We start from the raw sequence: 19,225 nt of genomic DNA on the forward strand, positions 1-19,225 counted from the left end.
ACTTCCTAAATCTAATACTGCAAAGCCTGAACACATTTGTCCTAAAATCTAATCCCGACATCGTAATACTAAAAGCAGATAAAGTAATTGATGATCATGAACACAATTGAATATCAGGAAAAGATTCAAGATATTCGTACAGGCGGATCATATCGTCAACTTAAAAAAGATAATACGTCATCTATGGAACGCATCTTTAAATCTATCATTAAGGCTTCTTCTCAATCAGACTCTGTGAAAAAATCTGTCACCCCTAATGAATCTAAAATCCCTCGTCTCTACGGACTCCCAAAGATTCACAAATTATGACCACAGCTTATTGTCAGCACTATAGGTTCCCCAACATATTCTCTAGTAAAATATCTAGCTTCTTTATTGAATCCCTTTACAGAGAAAACTGACAGTTTCGTGCCTAATTCCTTTCACTTCATTGAACAAATAAAAAAGATATTCTGGTTAGTTTCGACGACGACCTCTTTACTAAATTTCCTATTCCTGAAACTCACACCATCATTTCAGATGTATTAAAATCCGAGAATTTGGAACCAAACCTTAATTGAAAAATGCTTGTCTCGGACATATTTTTCTTATAACGGTAAAATTTTTTAACAAACGTCGGGTTCTTCACTATCACCAGTCATCGCGAATATGTTTATGGAAGCCTTTGAGAAGAAAGCTCTAGACACTTTTCATCTAAAACCAAAATTATGGAAACGCTACATCGATAATACTTTTGTTAGACATTTAAACTAAATACACCCTAGCATACCTTTTACCATCGAATTAGAAACTAATAATAACCTCCCATTCTTAAATATTCTTAAATATTAAAACCCGCACTCGGGATTATCTTATAGGACCTCATTTCTTTAATGGATCGCCTAATGGGAAGATGTATTTGCAATTTCTCCAAGTGGAACTACCAAATTTCCTGGAAGAGGTACCCCTGCACCACTGCGCACCGCCGCATTTTACATTGGCTGTACGAAGGTATTTAAATCAGGCATTTGAACATCGATGGATAGGTCTTGGCGGACCTCTAGTTTGACCGCATCGATCACCAGACCTCAATCCGATGAACTTTTTTTGGGAACACTTAAAGTCCTTAGTGTATGAAACACGAGACATCAATGATCTATGAAAAAAATAGTAATCATTCGAAATAGGCCAGGCGTATTTGTTAGACAGAATTTTTTAAAATTTGTAAGAAAATGTTTAGAAATGAATTGTAATTAGCGTTGTATACTGTTTAATTCCCGATTATTATCAATAATTTTTTATTTTCGAAGAGGTTAAATTCATTTATGCCATTTTCTTACCTTTTTAATTTGTAACATGCCGTTTTGAAAATTGTACTGCGCTTCGCCTGCAGATTAATAATGCTGGCCTGCATTTCCACTTGCTTTCTCACAACAGAAATGCATATCGCGATGTCCAGTATTACCTTTCTGTAAATTAGAACTGCGGGTATTGAGACCGAAAATAAAAAAGTCGACTTGTGGCTAAACGATAATGCTTATCGACTTAAAACAAGAGTCACGATTTTGGGGATTCGCGATTCTGGTTAAGGCAATCTGTTCTACTTTGCAATATCGGTTTAAATAAATAAAATACAGGGAGAATAAAAAAAATGTTATAGGTAAAGTGCCCTCTGGTGGCAGATTTCTGAAACACTTTTATTTTGTAACCATGACTTTTACTAAATCAGGAGTGTGTGTAAAATACCAGCTTCATTAAGCCCACTGATTTAAAAAAAAAATTTGACAAGTTATTACTAGGAACATATAACGATTTCGAATTTTTGTTACATGATTTACTACCATTATTTTACCATTCAATTTCCGAACACCCTCTATACCCCAAGAAATTACTTGAAATACGCTAGCTAAAATCTCGAACTATGAAAGAATATATACAAAATATTTAATGCAAATGAAACAAAGTGATCAATAAAAAAAGTCGTTTTCAATTATCTAAATAGTATTTCCACCTATTTATAAAAATTCACATTATATTCCTTTAGGGATTATTAAATATAATTCAATCATAATAGTACTTTCACTTTCATAAGAAAACAAGTTTACAATAACAAGTTTAGACCTAATATATATAGACACTCCAATAAAAATATATATAATCACAATCAATAAAGATTTTTGTAATGGATACTGCCTGAATCTTATTTTAAAAGTTGTTAAAGAGTTACATTTTGCCTCATAAAGAAGGCCCCAGTATACAGGGTGATCTAGACGAAATTTTATATTTGGCAAAATTCCTAAACATGTTTAACCGAGAAATCAAGAACTCGCAGTGATTCTTGTAGTTAAGCTTCTCATTGATCAAAATACCTAAAAATGTTAAACTCTCAGACTGAGGGACAGCTTTTTTTTCGTTATAAACAGTTTTGTTAAAAAGAAAGAAACTCTACTTAGGCACATTTCAAATAATCGGTCATTTTCTTTTGAATTTTTTTAATATGCCAATACGCATCTCGTACTACAACTTCTTCATTTTCTTCTTCCTCTTGGTGCTCTTCCTCACCCTTCCATGCTTGTTGTAATATTGCTTCCTTTGTCAAGTCTGCTGTTGTAGGCAAATCCTGATCTATCACCATAAAATCTTGCAACTCCTCACTTGTAAACGTAACTGTTTGAAACTGCTTTATCCACTCGCTTAGTGGCTGATCATCTTCCAAGTCCTGTTTCTGCTGTCACCTCTTTCCAAGCTTTACTAATTAAGTTGACTGCATCAAGCATATTAATGGAAAATTTGTCTTGGGACTCGATCATTTCCATTAAAATATTTTTCCTGTATCGACTCTTAAGACTTTTACGCTCATTTTACAACATTACGCTCTGGTCCATCGGTTGTAATATACTTGTTGTTTTGGCTGGAAGAAATGCCAATTCAATATTTCGTAGATTTGGAATATGGGGATGTGCAGGGCAGTTATTATTTAATTCTGCATCCCATTTCCGTATCTTCTCTTCAAAAATTTGCGATGTCATCCATGCAGACTTGTTTACCATGTAAGTGATCGGCAAATGCTTGATGTTCTTAAAACTTCGTGGGTTAGTTGATTTTCCAATCACGGCTAGCTTTCTTTTTTCGCTCCCACTCATATTGGCAGCTGCTAACACTGTTATACGTTCTTTAGAAAGTTTTCAACCCACACACTTTTCGCTTCGAAATTTAAGAGTTTTTAAGAGTTTTTTTAAAAAGTACCAGTTTCGTCAGCATTAAAAATGTCGTCAGCAGGGTACTTTTCTGCTAGTTTTGGCCACGTCTTGTGTTCTGTTGCTGTTCAGCAAACTTTTCTGCTTTTAGTTTTACGATAGGTGCAGAGAGTGGCACATTTTTAAGGGCACTGCAATGCCCTATCCAAATCTTCAAATTTTGGCTTTCTTAGTTTTTTACTAGAACTGCCTGCCGCTTCAGCCTGAATGATTTTTTTTGCACATCCAAATCGTGGACGGCATTTCTATCTCCCGAATTAAAGCAGCTTTATTATCTAGAGATAAAATGTTTCGCTTAACCGCCATGATCGCCGTATTCACTAAGTCCAATTAGAACTGATTGAAACAATGATGCGCTTTTATACATACCGATAAAGGCATTAATTTAATCCTACTTAGGACGACCAGGTTCTCGGTAATTAGATTATTAGGGTAAGGAATTCTGGGAAGGTAAGAGACTCTATTAATTACAAGTCGGCCTACATTCCTTACTTTGTTACCTGATGTGCCCTTTTTTCATTCGGTATAAAGAGTGATAAATTCGTTATACAGAGTGGGTTAATACATGGTTTTTTATGGAGACTGATGGAGAGAATGGAAGTGTCATCAGCATATAGCGTAAAATACGTATTTTTAGAAATGGTTTCTGCATCACTGATATAGAGTGTAAATAGGACAGCACCTAAAACCGATCCCCGTAGAACACCTATTCAACCAGTACAGAACAATATCTGCAATCGCATACGTTAACAACCACATGTTTTTCATGTTCTCGACCTTAAAAGATTATCTTCTTCCAGTGTATTAAGTACGTAAATAGTTATTAAATCAAATTAATCGTCAGAACAGTTACAATCTGAGCTATCATTTAAGTTTTTTTTAATATTCATTTTTAAATATTATCTTTGTAATATCAATCAAACTGAGTTTTAATTAAATCGGTTTCATGGACGGACATTTTTTGGTTTATGTCACTTAGTCTAACTTGCCAAAATGATTACGAGCAGATTACAGTCTAGGACTGTACTGCCCATCATGAATAAAAACAAAAGAATTTTCTCCGTGTAATGATGACATCTTCACGCAGAGTTCGATTTTTGTAGAAAAGTTCTTTGCCATAACTCATACTCATTTAAATATGATTTAAATGGAAAATGGTTTGCCCAATTGACCGAAAAAAAAAAACGCTCCGCTAAAAGCGGGCACGATATATTATTATATATTTTGTTAAAATTTCGATATACACAAGTTGCGGAATAACAATCAATATTTAACAATGTTAAAATATATAAAATATTTATGAAATCGCGAAATATAAGCAAAATATCGAATGGCGGGTAATACGAACGTAATTTGTAATTGTAATAGCGGGTTGTGATAAAAATAATAACTTTGTTGGGCGGAAATTTTGAAATGTGGAACAGAAATAGAATTTCTCATTTTATTTAGTTATTTTGAAATTTCCGTCATGTCGGCCATACGTTGTGGTCCATAATGAATTTGCTAGAGAGTAACCGAATCTATACCGTTTGAACCGCATTTATGTCCTAATTCGATAATTTTTTAAGAAAATAACTTAAAAAATTTGGTTTTTAAGGACAAGAAATTTGAATATGAACTTAGTTTTGGAAATTTTGATTATTTTTAAGAAAAAAAGGTATTCTTGCTTAATATCGATGAGCCGCTTAGCTTTCGATAAAATCAAACTTTAATGATTCAACTCACGCAGAATTCAACAGCATTTTTCGTTTACTAATGCAGATAGACTTAATAAACATATTTAAAAGACGTTTTTATTTATTCAGCTCTTAAAACATATTCATCAACTAGAAATCAGGTATTGGGTGAAACTGGTTCAGCCAAGCTTTGATGAAGCCAACAGGAGAATTGGCGAGACGTTAGCTAGTGCGACTCAACAAAAACCGACGCAGGAGGAATCCAGAAGTTTTACAAAAAGTATTACAATACCCTGTGGAAGTTTCTTTGAAAAATATGATTCTAAATCGTTCAATGTTGTCACTTTATCACTGTTCTATTCAAAAGAAGGTGAATTTGTTGTCTTGAAGTTGTTATTATTTTAAAAAGTTTCTATCTTACGGGAAGAGCCACTTTACCACATGAGTTTCGTTTCCCATGAATCCGAGCCACTTCAGACATTTCCGGAATTTTACCGCACGGGTTTAGGAGCAAGCGCTGAATTTTGGCGTTTTTCAATTCTGACGGCCATGTCACTAAATGTATTCGTGCTGTTTTGCGAAAATTTTTCAAAAAACTAACGATCGGTAAACTTTATTAAGTCCCTTGTCACATAATATACTATTTCTTTCCTTGATATTATGATACACGTTCACTTTCGCCATGAAGGAGAATATTTTGTTAATGAACATTCATAGTTGTACTCAATAAGGAATTTAATTGGTTATTAGTTAAATAGGAACCCCGAAGTCTCCTTTCCATTATGTGGTTGGTTGCTGCGTATGTTCATGATATTTTTGGTCCATCATTAATTAAAGTAAATGCTTGACCACAGAGGATGTTCAATTGAGGGTATCTCATATTAAAAATCTGCAATAGATATAACTCGAAGATTTCTTTCAAGTTTTGTTTAAGTTGTTGGCAAATCTTTGTTTTTTTTTTTAAATTAGTGAAATAAATTTCTTTCTAAAGCAGATTACGAGTTTTCGTCACACGGGATAGTCGTATCTCTAAAGCTCAAGTGGTATACATGCACATGGCAACATATCCGAGTACGTAGCGCCTAAAATCATGCATTGTAGTAATATTTCCGGAACGGAGGTGGATCGAGAATTAATAGTTGAATATAAACACGTCAGTATAATATTGAGTTCGTGTACCCACGTCAAACGCAAGTTCATCAATCAATCTGTAGAGTCGATCTGTCGAATGCAAAACATCTCATTTAAAGGCCTGCAAAAAAACCGACGCTTTTCTAATCGCAATGTGTAAAACAATTTTTCCTCCTTAAGCGGCATCGGTGCAAGGAACATAAGTTTACCAGCCCTTTATTTGACTGAAAGTGGTACAGTCAAACTCTGAAGAAGCCACCAGGATGATTGGCGAAACGTTAGCTAGTTCGACTCAACAAAAACCGTCGCAGGAGGAATCCAGAAGTTTTATAAAACATATTACAGTAGCTTGTGGAAGTTTCTTTGAAAAACATGAACCTAAATCGTTCAATATTATCATTTTATCACTGTTCTATTTAAAGAAGGTGAATTTGTTATCTTCAAGTTGCTATTATTTTTAAACTTTTATTTCGGCTGGCCGTTTTATCTCGATACCGTTGCGATACCTTATAGTGATTGAATTTTCGCGCTCCGACGCCCACCTGTAATTTTACCGTCGATTATACGGCCGAAACGCGGAAATTTCATTAAAACCTTTTGACTAACGTTGGGCCGTAAATTATTGAATCCTCGCAAGGTAATTACTGTTTATTCGTTCACGCCAAAATTTAAGGAATCGGTAAAACCTTTATGCGATTGAGTTAATTACAAATTGCGTTTAATACTCGCTTCCCGATTTCCCAGCGAGCGAACTGTTCTAAGGAAACGGAATCTTCAGATTGCCAACCCAATTCGTCAACTTTCCGAGTTAATTAAACCAATTAATTAAAAATTACTTGAAAATTTAAAATCAAAATATATACATAGCTATAGTGCGACACAAGGAGGAGCACAAAGCCGTTTGTTTTTAAGGTCAGCGTATTTTTTTATATCTTTTGTTAAAGTTTCAGAAATGTCATAGTAAAATTTCACTGATGCCTTTTTAAATAGGTTTTTTGAAACTTTAATTCGTAGAAATAAAGATAAAAATGTAAGTATCATATAAACTTTATCCATATTCAAATTCAAATAATTAATTACTATAACACCAAAGACAGAGCAAATTATTTTAAAGCTATTGACACTACCAAAATAAAAATGATTAATAACCATACTAATAAGTGCATGAAATTGGCCATGTATTCTGTGTTGGACTATACGATGATTCTACTTTACTCTTCAATGTTTATTTGAATTTCGTAAAACATTTTTCTTATTTACTTTTATTTAGTATTAATATTATTAATTGATTCAATTTTTTGGTTTTCTTGTTAGGAACAGGTCTTCTGCTTCATGTTTTATGAACTTAACAAATAGAATATCTCTTGTTTTCTTTAATTTAAATCTCACACTGCTAGTCTCAATCGGTTTGGTGTGGCATTACTGCTTCTTGTGAGTGATACGGTTAACGTAAGTCCCTCACAACTTTGAAATATACTGATTTAGATTTAATTACTGCCACTCTACAGAAGTCAGCCACTTAAAAAAAATACAGTCCATTAGCCAATTAGACAAACAATGTAAAACCAATCGAAAATCAAAAATGTCCCTAAATTTCAAATCTAAAGTCTATGGAATATAGGGCCACTAGCCTGAAAAACTAAAGTAGCTGCTTTCTAATGACGGAGGATTTCCAGTCCTCATTCAGCAAATTTTTATTCTACCCCTATTGAATGAGTGACCGCTTTACAATTAAAAGTGGCTCTTATGAATAACGAACTATTAATTCGAAAATTTTAACCCAACATGGGCGTACAGAAAGGAAATCTGCTTGCAACTTATGTGATTGTGTGTTCTATTGTAAGTTTTTCCATAGCCATGGAGCTTTGTCTTGGTTTTGGTCTGGAACCAGCTTTGCTCATCTACTCATCTCTAGTGTAACTCGTTGCCTCTGATTTGATTACAGTCAGCTAATGAGTGAACGAATATAGAAATACCAGACTTCTCATCAGTTGTAGATCACAAGGAGCCAAAGGATCTACTGTGAGTATCTGTAAACCTATAGAGCTTTGCTTACCTCTTAAGTCAGTAGATCAACGTGTTCTAAATTTGGTTGATGGGTCTCTGTCTTTATACCAAACCCACTTATGGGATTCTCTTGACGATGACGAAATTTCCAAACTAACTCTTTCTTCCGGAAATATTAGTACACAAAACTTGAAAGAAGTCTTCGAGTTATATCTATTGCAGATTTTTAATATGAGATACTTTCAATTGAACATCCCCTGTGATCAAGCATTTACTTTAATTAACCACATAATGGAAAGGAGACTTAGTAAATAGTAAATTATTCTTATATTATCCTTATCCTTTCTTATAGTTTCCCCAACAGGCTTGCCGACAATATAAGATTTGTACATTATATAATATTAAAGAATTAAATAAACAATAATAAAATTTAAAAAAAGAACCTTCAAAACTTCAAGATAACAAGATAACCCTTACATTTTAAAGTGTAATTCTATTTCTTGCACTTTTTTGTTTGTTAAAATAATTGCTGTCTTTAATTTGTTACCTAATTTTTCTTTCGCTTTGTGGCCATCTGAAATTGTAAATTTATATAAAATTCTATTCTTTTCCATTCTGCCAAACATTATCTTTAGATATTAGCTTTTTTTAAAATAAGGATAACGTCACAAAACTCCGCTTAAGTCTAAACACGGCTATTAGTTTGAGGCATACAAATTAGTGGACAATGAAAGCAACGCCCGACTCATTACCACATAAATTCCGGAAATAATACGAACAAATAAATAGCAATTTTTTGAATAGTGGTGTCTAATGAACATATGTAAAATATGTTGTATTGGAATATTCACCTGAAAAATCACAAAAGCTAAAATTATCATCACATTGAATAATTAATTAAACATTAGGCTATAAAGCAAAGAAAAGTTTGGTTGATTATGGGATATAATAAACAAGAAATTAATCAAACAAATGGACGATGTGACCGATGAACAAAATACGCTTCAGGTTAACATTAAAAACGCCAAAACAAATAATCGTTCATATTTAACGGAGAAAGAGGACTAGGTTTATGATGTTGCTGTTGCTAAAGGATACATCGACAGAGAAAAATATATTGTACGTAATATGCTTTAATTAAAATTGTAGATTTTTTCAATTAATCTATAATCCAAAACCTTTCCTTGTCATAGCACTTGTTAAAGTACACAGGAACAACTGTAGTCGGTCATAAAACTAAGACAGAAGGTGACACCCATTAACCTGTCAATGTTCTACCTTCGTCTTTTATTGTCCGGTGTCCTACATTTGACAAATTCTTGCCGGATATTTACAGTACATTCAATGGCAAAAATTACAAAACAAACTTGCCGTATGCTACAGATGAAATAATTATAGAAATAGATCATTAATTATTAAAATTGTCTCCTTACCATTGTATATTTAATGCCGTAGAATTGGCGTGGGATCAGGGCAAAAAATATTTTTAAATAAGTGAGGTAGAGGCGTTGGTACTGCAGCAGTATCTGCTTGGACGATAGCTGTCCATATAGTTGCCACAGGAAATTGGATCAGTCGTATAACACATAGAAATTATAATAAAAGAATACTGGGAAAAAGAGAATACCCTTGATAAAACGGTATAGTCTGCCTCACTCTTTATCGTGCTGGCAAATTCTAAAGGACAGAACATTAGGGATGGACTCTCGAAGGTTTTTGGTAATAATAGTTTTTTTTGTTTACTTAGCAGGACATAAACTTATTAAATTACACTAAGAAAAAACAATGACATTAAACATCTTTATTGCAAATGTCTAAATTAACTTATCCTATGTTTCATCATGGTAAATGATGGATCTGTTGTCTAATCTGTATCAAGTGCGTAATATGTGCGATTTCATTACTATTGCCTTTTGTCTATTGGCCCTCCTTAAATAGTTGTTACAAACAACTCTAGGTAGGAACAACTTCGCTTTGATATTTATATATTTATATATTTTCGTCCTTATTGGGTCCTGATCATGATGAGTTTGAAAAAAACTACGTTTCTTCCTTTTCTTCAATTCTCCACTATTAATAACACAGCTTTCTTTTAAAGCTTCTTGTTACTTTCAAAAAATCGATCAAATCGAATCTACAGAAATGATCAGCGTCGAAAAAAAAATTTTTTTTTGTCTGTCCGTTCTCCGTCCTCTGTTCCAGAGTGTTTTCGACGATAACTTCCGAACTGTTTAAGCTACACGCTTTCAATTTTGCTCCTTTTTTAGACTCCACGGGATGCATAAGATATGTTTCGACTGTTTTTTGGACAATGCTATGAAACGCTATAAGTATTCGAAATTATGAAGCTATCGCCTTCAAATTTGGCAGACGAATAGCGCTTGGTTCACTGACGGATCCTATTGAAATTTGGTGGGGTTGGAGGGTCGGGAAGTAATTTAAAAAAAATAAAAACCGCGTTTGCAGGTGTCCAAGAAAAAAATCATTTCTTCAAATTTTATTAATAAAAGTTTTTCAAAAATGTACCGCGTGGGCCGCAACTTCAAAAAAAGTGAAAAATGGATCCCCTTGTTATTGAAAATTTGCTATAACTGAAAGGCTGTACTTCGAATGTCAGTCCATTTTACATGGCGGCATAGCCCGCATAAACAGCCAAAACTTTTGTATTTAAGATTTTCACCTGTTGTACAGGGTGTTGAAGATATTAAGTGCAAAATTTAACTGGTGTCTTAAATTTGCAGCTATCGACTTCAGATTTGGCGGAAGGGTAGAAGTCCACACTCGCATTTCATCTCTTAAAAAAGAACTTACTCAAATTTGGCAAAGTAATCTTTAAAAAAATTGTTTTGGTATATTTTGACTTCCAGAAAAACATTATTTTCTGGAAAACTATTAACCCGATCGTAAAAATTTATAAACCAGGAAATGGAGGAGATCCGGGACCAAACCATTGATTTCAATCGTTCTTTTCTCTATTAAATTATAAGCAGTATATCAAAATTCGCGGAAAATATGGCCAATTTGCTTAAACAGAGTTATAGGCCACATCGAAAGCTACACTTTTTGTATTAACGGTTTTCGTACTCTGATCGAGATATCCAAAAATCCAGATGAAAATCACCATTTCTCGCCCTCAATATAGACGCGATGACGTCATTTACTACTACCACGTACTGCATGGATTCAGAAAACAAGTATTTTCTTTGAAATCACATACTAAATTGAAAAAAATCATATACCAGGAAACGTGGGAGATCCAGGGCTATAACCTCAATTTCGAACATTGTTTGAATCATATACAGGGTGTGTCGTTTATGGGCAAAAATATCAAAAACATCCTAAAAATTTCTGTTTTTGTTGGTAAATTGAAAGACTGCCAAAAAAACGACTGGTCAGGGGTACTGATATCTGACTCGTCACCGTAACCTGCTCTTTCACATATTCACTTTCACTGGATATTAATAGTTGTCCATCCACTTCCACATTTAAAAAGAAATTTAAAAAGCTGGTCAGATTAAGGAGAGGCTGAACAGATTTTTTTTATATTTGTTTTTTTTTCCTTATTGTTTTTCTTTTAGATGTTTTTTAATGTTGCACTTGCCTTTTTCCAGTGTCTATTTTTTTCTTCTTTCTTTTTTATCCCCCTTTGATTTGTTTAAAATTGTCGAAGTGTGAATCTTGGGTGGACTTTTGACTTATTTACATTTGTAATCGTACCGGCTATAGATAGAATAATGGAAATAAAACCGTGCAATTTTTAAGGTTTCTTCGGTATGTCTACAAAAATTTGAAACCTGTTTTGAAGTTTCGAAGCAATAGTGCAAATAAATTTTTTTTAGCACGTACAAATTGTTTCAAACCGTGCAATTTTCGGTTTATGTGCGACTGAAATAAAAAAATATTCTGCGTGGATTTCCCTTTCATTTTTTTTTATATTATTAAATGATTAATGGGGAACCTTTCCGAAGGCGACCACAGAAAAACCTCCACGACTTCATTTTCCAATTCCTTCAAACAAACATTCACAGGAACGACCAGACTGGAATTTACCTTTTGCAAAAACACACCGGCACGTCGCATCGGGTCGTAGAACAAATTAATATTTTGCCCGGCACGATCACCAAAATAATAACATATCGATATCGACAGGAACCACGACAATCGCAAGATATCCCGGCAGATCCCGCGGGATGTAGCTCTACGTCGCGCTCGTGAGAGAGGCCGCGAGCAAACTACTGCTCTCCAAATGCGGATCCTGCCATAAGTATGTTCTGCAACACCACGATCAGGATTCGGGTGAGTCCTGCAGGCGAGGGTGGGGATACATCGGCCCAATTCGGCAGCGCTGAATGGGAGATTACGTAGAGTTAGTGTTTGTTGTTTTTCGTGTCGTTTGGGGGGGTGTTATTCCGCATTTTTTTGTCGCGTAATTGATTACTTCACGGGGTCGAAGGAAACGACGTTGTTAGGGGTTTAGATACTTGCCTGTACGTTGTTCGATACACAATTCGTCGACACACGTTATACGACAAAGTAATTGAGATGGCGCGAGCTAGCTGATCGTTACAGTCTCAGAGTAACATCCAGAAAACGATGATGTTGTATAATCTATAGTCTATAGTTCTAACAGGATTCCAGATCATGTAATATTAAACTAGGCGAATCTATATGAAATAATTATGATATCCCAAGCATAAAAAAAAATTTTTGCTCTGAAATTATTTACTTCGTTGCACTTAAGAATACATTACATGTGTCAAAAAAAATAAAAACTTGAAACATAGAAAAACATACTGGTGCTTAAACGAACCACTGGGAAAAACATTAAATAATGTTTTGGGGTACATAAGATGTAACATATAATTTATACATAAATATACAAAAGAAAGTTCAAATTCGACAGAAAACAACTAAAAGTATATTGTTTTCCAAACAGAACCTGATTTGATACAAAAAAACGCATAATAGTTTATGGTGGTAATACGCGGTTTCATTTATGGCGATATTTTACCAAGCATGACCTATGTAAATGCACATTACACTTATTACAAACGTAAATTGTGTGGCTGTGGCAGATTCTACATCTCCTTCGGGCTTTATTAGCATGAAAAATCATGACGTGACCTTGATTGTCATAACGCACTTCATCTATGGCAGGTGCAAGATTTCTTTGAGTAATTGTTTTATCAGTTTTTAAAAGTCGCAAAGCAATGTAAGATTTAAAATCAAATCAATCACTTCGTCATCAAAAAACATAAAAAATATTTCAAGCGGAGTTTTTCCAGAAAGATTATTTTTTAGTTCCTCACATGATCTAAATTCATCGCATATTGGTGTGCGAGTGTACTCAATCTGACTTTTCTTCCATTTGACAGTAGAAGCAAGCCTGTCATCTGATGAATCCATTCAGGTTCAGTAGTTGATGAATTACAGGACTGTTGAAGGACAGCTGTATCATTCGGTGTATGTAACTCTTGTAGATTTATGTTATCATTCATATCTTCTTCGTCAGTCAAGGGATCCACGTCGGGTGGAATATAGACTGGGTCAATATGTTCGGTAAATATTTTGTCACGTTATTTTTAGCATAAATTTACAAGGAATGGAACGCTACAATACATAAGAATACGTACATCCAAATAATACTTACGACTTCCCTTGTTATTGTCCTCATTCATCACGATCTCCACCATAGCCGCCTCTAATTTCTTGTGAGTCAAATACCTCGGAAATGCTATATTTTACGAACTGCAATGTTCACTGCACAAGGCACAAACTAATACTAAATAAAACGCTAATTGTTGGATGTTTATTCTAAATGCGCTGACTTGTCCAGATTTGAAATAACAAAGTTTTGTTTCACAGATAAAATCAGTGGTGTATTCACACACCAGTAAATATTTTCCAAAAATAAAGCATAATCAATATAGTATTTTTTTAGTATTTTGGATTTACTTGAAAATGAGATACAAATTTATGTACTGCTTTTGTTAACTTTTGAAATCATATATAAGATCTTTCCTTTACACGTAAATTAGCAATTTCTACGGTTTTATGTCCTCTAGTGGTGATAATAATAAAATTTTTAAATGGATGTTCAAAAATATTCCCTGGATGTCACAAAAAAAATCATAGAATACGTAATATTAATTCTTGTCGTAGGAAAATAGATTGGCCCTGTCAAAAAAGTGAAAAAAGTTAATTGCTCTGTTGTCTTCAAAAATATTAAAGATTAGCTGTTAAAACAATGCCTTTCGAAAACTTCGAAAAATACGACATAATTCAATGCTTAAAGCTAAAGCACTTAAAGTTTTTTGTATTTAAAACTAAAGGCGAATTTACTTAGATTTGGATCCTATTCAAAGCATCGTCGAATGAAATATACAAAGAGAGATGAAATAAGATAAAGAAAAACCACCAAATTCAAAAAATTTGTCAAAATGTGCTTTAAAAATAGCTTTGAGAACTAACAACACGATAGGAAAATTTTTAAAAAACGAATTGTGTGTTTACAGGTTTAAATACGGATCATGTCCTAAAATTTATATTAGACATACAGATAGATCATTCAAGAAACGCATTAATGAACATAAAATAGCGTTAAAAAACAATAGTCTAGATTCTAATTATGCTACACACTTAAACACAGAAAAACACATTTTCGACTACACAAAAAGTAGAAAATTAAATTTATTGGAAGTCATGGAGATCAAAATGCTTAACGACCACTTACATCTCCATAATTAAACTTAAATTCACACAATAACTTTAATTAAGGTTTTATTGTCATGTGAATATATATAATTTTGTGAAAATCTGAACTTTTAGTTCTTATTTATTTTGCTTATGAATCAAGCTTTTGAACCGTCGCAAAGATTGCGGCTATGACTTTGTTGTGCTTTCATACTTTGTACGGTCAAAACGCAGTTTACACTTTTTAAAGCGCACTGAACGAAGAGATTCATGGCTGCAATACATCCCACGGAGGATTGATTTGCTGCAGTCGTAAAAAGCGTTTCGGTGAATGCGACCTTAAAATTCGGTCCATTTGTACAAGAGAGCCGAAAAGATTTGGAAAGTAATTACTTCAACTGAAAGCACGAACGGTGCTTTTCGAATACGTTTTATGTTTTTAGATACATTATTTACTGTTTCGGATTTGGAAGAATATTACATAGTTTTTTGTTTCAAAGAAACTTCCAGTCAAACTCTGAAGAAGCCAACAGGATGATCGGCGAAACGTTAGCTAGTTCGAGTCAACAAAAACGGACGCGGGAGGAATCCAGAAGTTTGGTAAAAAAAAAAAAATTAAATAGCATTATAGTTAATAGGTAGAGAGTCGCGGTTGATTGTTAGGTTGTTTATAGATTTCTAGATACTGTCGTTGATAAAAGAATTGATTACAAGCAAGAATTTCAGTTTTATCGAATAAAATTTTATATCCGGTTTCGTGATTGTGTTCGGCAACTGCTGATGAGTTTATTTGACTCAGTCTTATGGCTCTTTCATGTTCTTTGAGCCTAGTTGATATTTTTCGTCCAATGTATTGAATGCTGTAAACTCCTGACATCTCAAATGGAATCTTGTCTTTGACGGACCGAAGATGTTGAGAGATTTTTGGACAAGTGCTAAATCTGGTTTTGACGTTAAACTTCTCTAGAACTTTTGATATGTGGTCAGTGATATTTTGAATGTAATGAAGGACCACAGTGGCAAGTGTAGGATTGCTTTCGGCCTCATTGCTATTGGAAGATTGTGGTGAAGTGTGTTTTGTAATGGAACGCTTAATACCTTTAATGTGGCAATAATTAAAGAGAAGAGCAGAGGTAAGGTGTTTTAATTCTGGATGCAGTGATTCCGGCTGAAATAGTTTTACGGCTCTGCAAATGAGAGAGTTGATAACCGGTGGCTTTTGAGCTGGATGGTGATGTGACCATGCATTAAAGTATCGGTCTGTACGAGGGGGTACCTAAAAAAAACCGGAATCATTTTTTATAAGCTATATATTGTTTTGAAAATCACAGAACGACCTTATCAAAATAGTCTCCATTACAACTAATACATATGTCACAGCGGTGCTTCCACTGTTCGATACATTTCTTATATTCATCTTTGGCTATAGCCGACAGCTCATCCCTCGTTTTTTTCTTGAACTCTTCAATGTTGTCAAATTGCTGTCCTTTCATGTCCCTTTTCATACGTGGAAATAAGAAGAAGTCACACGGAGCGAGATCAGGCGAGTAAGGTGCATGGGGCAGAGGAATCATACCATTTTTAGTCAAGAACACAGTAATGGCTGTGTGAGCATGTGCATTATCGTGGTGAAAGAACCAATCCCCTGGCTACCACAAATCGGGTCTTTTTTGTCGAATACTGTTGCGCAATCTTCTTAAAACTTCCAGATAAAAAGCTTGATTAACGGTCTCACCTGGTGGAACGAACTCTGCATGAACTACGCCGTTGATGTCGAAAAAGCAAATCAGCATCATTTTGATGTTTGATTTGACCGAACGACATTTTTTTGGACGGGGAGACAATGACATCTTCCATTGGCTGGACTGTTGCTTCGTTTCTGGATCGTAACCATAGCACCATGACTCGTCACCGGTAATGATCTTTGAAAGAAAATCTGGACCCGTTTCAAGCTGTTGATTCAAAGCACGACATGTTTCAACTCGATGTTCTTTTTGCATGTCAGTCAGAACACAAGGAACAAACTTGGCAGCAACTCTTTTCATTCCCAAATCTTCGGTTAAAATTCGCTGAACCGTGCTCCAAGACAACCCACTAATCTTTGATAATTATTCAATTGTCTGTCGACGGTCTGTGACCACAAACTCTCGAATCTTTTCAATATTTTCGTCGATTCGAGCAGTTGATGGACGTCCAGAACAAGGTCGGTCATCAATTGACTCGTCGCCATTTTTGAAGCGAACAAACCACTGGTACACTTGAGTTTTTCCCATGGCATCGTCTTTATAAGCTGTTTTTAACATTGAAACAGTTTCAGCAACCGAGCAGAAAACAAAATTTCACAGCTGCACGTTGTTCTTCTAAACTTGCCATCGAATAAAACGAAATAACAAAAAAACAGCGTTAACAAAAAATGGCACTGCAAGTGAACAAAATAAGTTAAATTTAAAACGAAGGTGGCGTTGAACTCGCAATAAGTTGTACTATCCACAACCTAGGGGCAGAAAGGTGTAATATACAAGCTCTGCGCGCGGCAATTCAATTCCGGATTTTTATGGGTACCCCCTCGTAGGCGTAGATTTTCTGTAAACACAATGACCCAATGTTAGGTCTGATTTCCTAATAATAAGACTATATGTAAGAATGGGAGGTTATTATTAGTTTTCAACTGAATCGTAAAACGTATGTTAGGGTGTATATATTCTACTATGGATTCTTGACCATGGGGCCAAATAACAAAAGTATCATCGAGGTACCGTTTCCATAACTTTGGTTTTAGATGGAACGTATCGAGAGCTTTCTTCTCAAAGGCTTCCATAAATATATTCGCGATGACTGGTGCTAATGGAGAACTCATTTAGCTCCGCCCCCCTCAAACAATATATAAGCAGGTACAGAGTAAAATGTTCGACAGACGCAGTAGGAATCCAGAAGTTTTGTAAAAAGTAAGTTAAATGATACTTTTTTTTGACGATGCTGTGTTTGTTTCCACACGCGCAGAGGAAAAAGCATTAAACAATGCCGTAAATACTTAAGTTGGCTATATCACAATAAGCTAAAAATAACTGCAGATAAATAAAATTTATATATAATATATATCATAAAAAAAAGATTGGGTTCAGCATGTAAAGCCTGACAATTGCTGATAAATTAAACTGGTTCGATCATATTATATATATTAGTAAAAAAAATATGCCAATGATTCCAATAACATACGGACGTAAAAAAATTAGCTCACTGATAAAACGAAAAATATTATCAATAACGCCTTATTCTCCTCACATTTCAGGTATTTGCTGCCAGTCATTGCGGGAAGCATGCAACAAGTAAGTGGTAAATGGCGTTTGAATGTAAACATAAGTGTAAGCGAATCTCTGTGATAAGTAATTGTAGCTAATTTCGATGCCAGAGCCGTTAAGCACTGTTTAGAGAATTTGTTATTATATTAGTGTAATAGTGTATAAGTAAATAAAGAGATGTTTCCTAAAGCATATGGTATTGCAACATTTTTCAAAAGTTTTATTTTTATTAGAAGAGAATGTAGGTTAACTGTTATAAACTTTTAAATGATTTTCAATTAAAATTTGTTTGAGTTTAGATGTCTTGCCTAGATCCTGGTCACGTGTTTACTATTTTATTTTAATGTAATTATTTTTCAATATAATGATGATTTGTAATTTAGAATTAAAATTATTGAAAGCACTAAGAATATCATAAATATGAGTTCTTGTGAAGCTGTTGAATTATATTAAAATGTGCATCTTTTTAAACATATTCTGCAGTATATTCCATATAGCACGGTTAAATTCGGCATACATATCTAATTTTTGACATAGAAACCATGTCTGAAAATGTCAAAATGACAGTTGTATTCGCATACCAATTTTAAAAACATTTGATAAGAAGTTTATGAGGGACATTCAAATTTACCCTTGCAAATGTTTTCTTACTTTTCTATTACTAAACCATAGTTTAAATGAAAAAATAACTATTTTGTGCATTTTGACAATAATAAGGTCTGTCAATGAACTTGTTCCAAATATTATGCAAAGTTTTTGTGGAAATTACACCACAAACAATTAGAACTTTCAGATCTTCAACTGAATGGCGACCGAGAAGGCCATTCAATAGGACCTATTCTTCCAATCAACTTGATAGGAAAAGTAGCATTTAACAACTATGTGAATCTGTGGATCAATTTCTCATTTCGTATCAAGGCAACAACCAGTAAGATTATAATTGATAAATATTGGAACAACAATTATTCATGTGATTAGAATAGAACGTAAAAAGATCTTTAAAAAGAGGTATCACATGACCCCTCTTACCATAAAAAAAACTTAAAATGGCGCCCTCCTGTCATTTTGACGTTTTGAAAAATGTATACGAAATTTCACGGCGCTATGGGGAGTGTCCCATCATATTCTAAAAACTTACGCATCCATAGGTTTACATAAAGACGAAAATATAAAAAACCATGAA

General features: G+C 34.1%; 1 protein-coding gene across 2 annotated transcripts in view; it reads right to left on the minus strand.

The window, feature by feature from the left end:
- Positions 1-12,270, minus strand: part of LOC132706109 (protein O-mannosyl-transferase TMTC1-like) — a 464,920-nt gene extending 452,650 nt beyond the window's left edge. For both annotated transcript variants that reach the window (XM_060677221.1, XM_060677222.1), the window contains exon 1: positions 12,101-12,270. The gene's annotated coding sequence lies outside the window, so the exon portion shown is untranslated. The remainder of the gene's footprint in view (positions 1-12,100) is intronic.
- Between the last annotated feature and the right edge of the window lie 6,955 nt (positions 12,271-19,225).

The sequence above is a fragment of the Cylas formicarius genome, unplaced genomic scaffold (genome assembly GCF_029955315.1).
Source record: "Cylas formicarius isolate icCylForm1 unplaced genomic scaffold, icCylForm1.1 PGA_scaffold_8__14_contigs__length_24414737, whole genome shotgun sequence".
NCBI classification, from domain to species: Eukaryota; Metazoa; Arthropoda; class Insecta; order Coleoptera; family Brentidae; genus Cylas; species Cylas formicarius.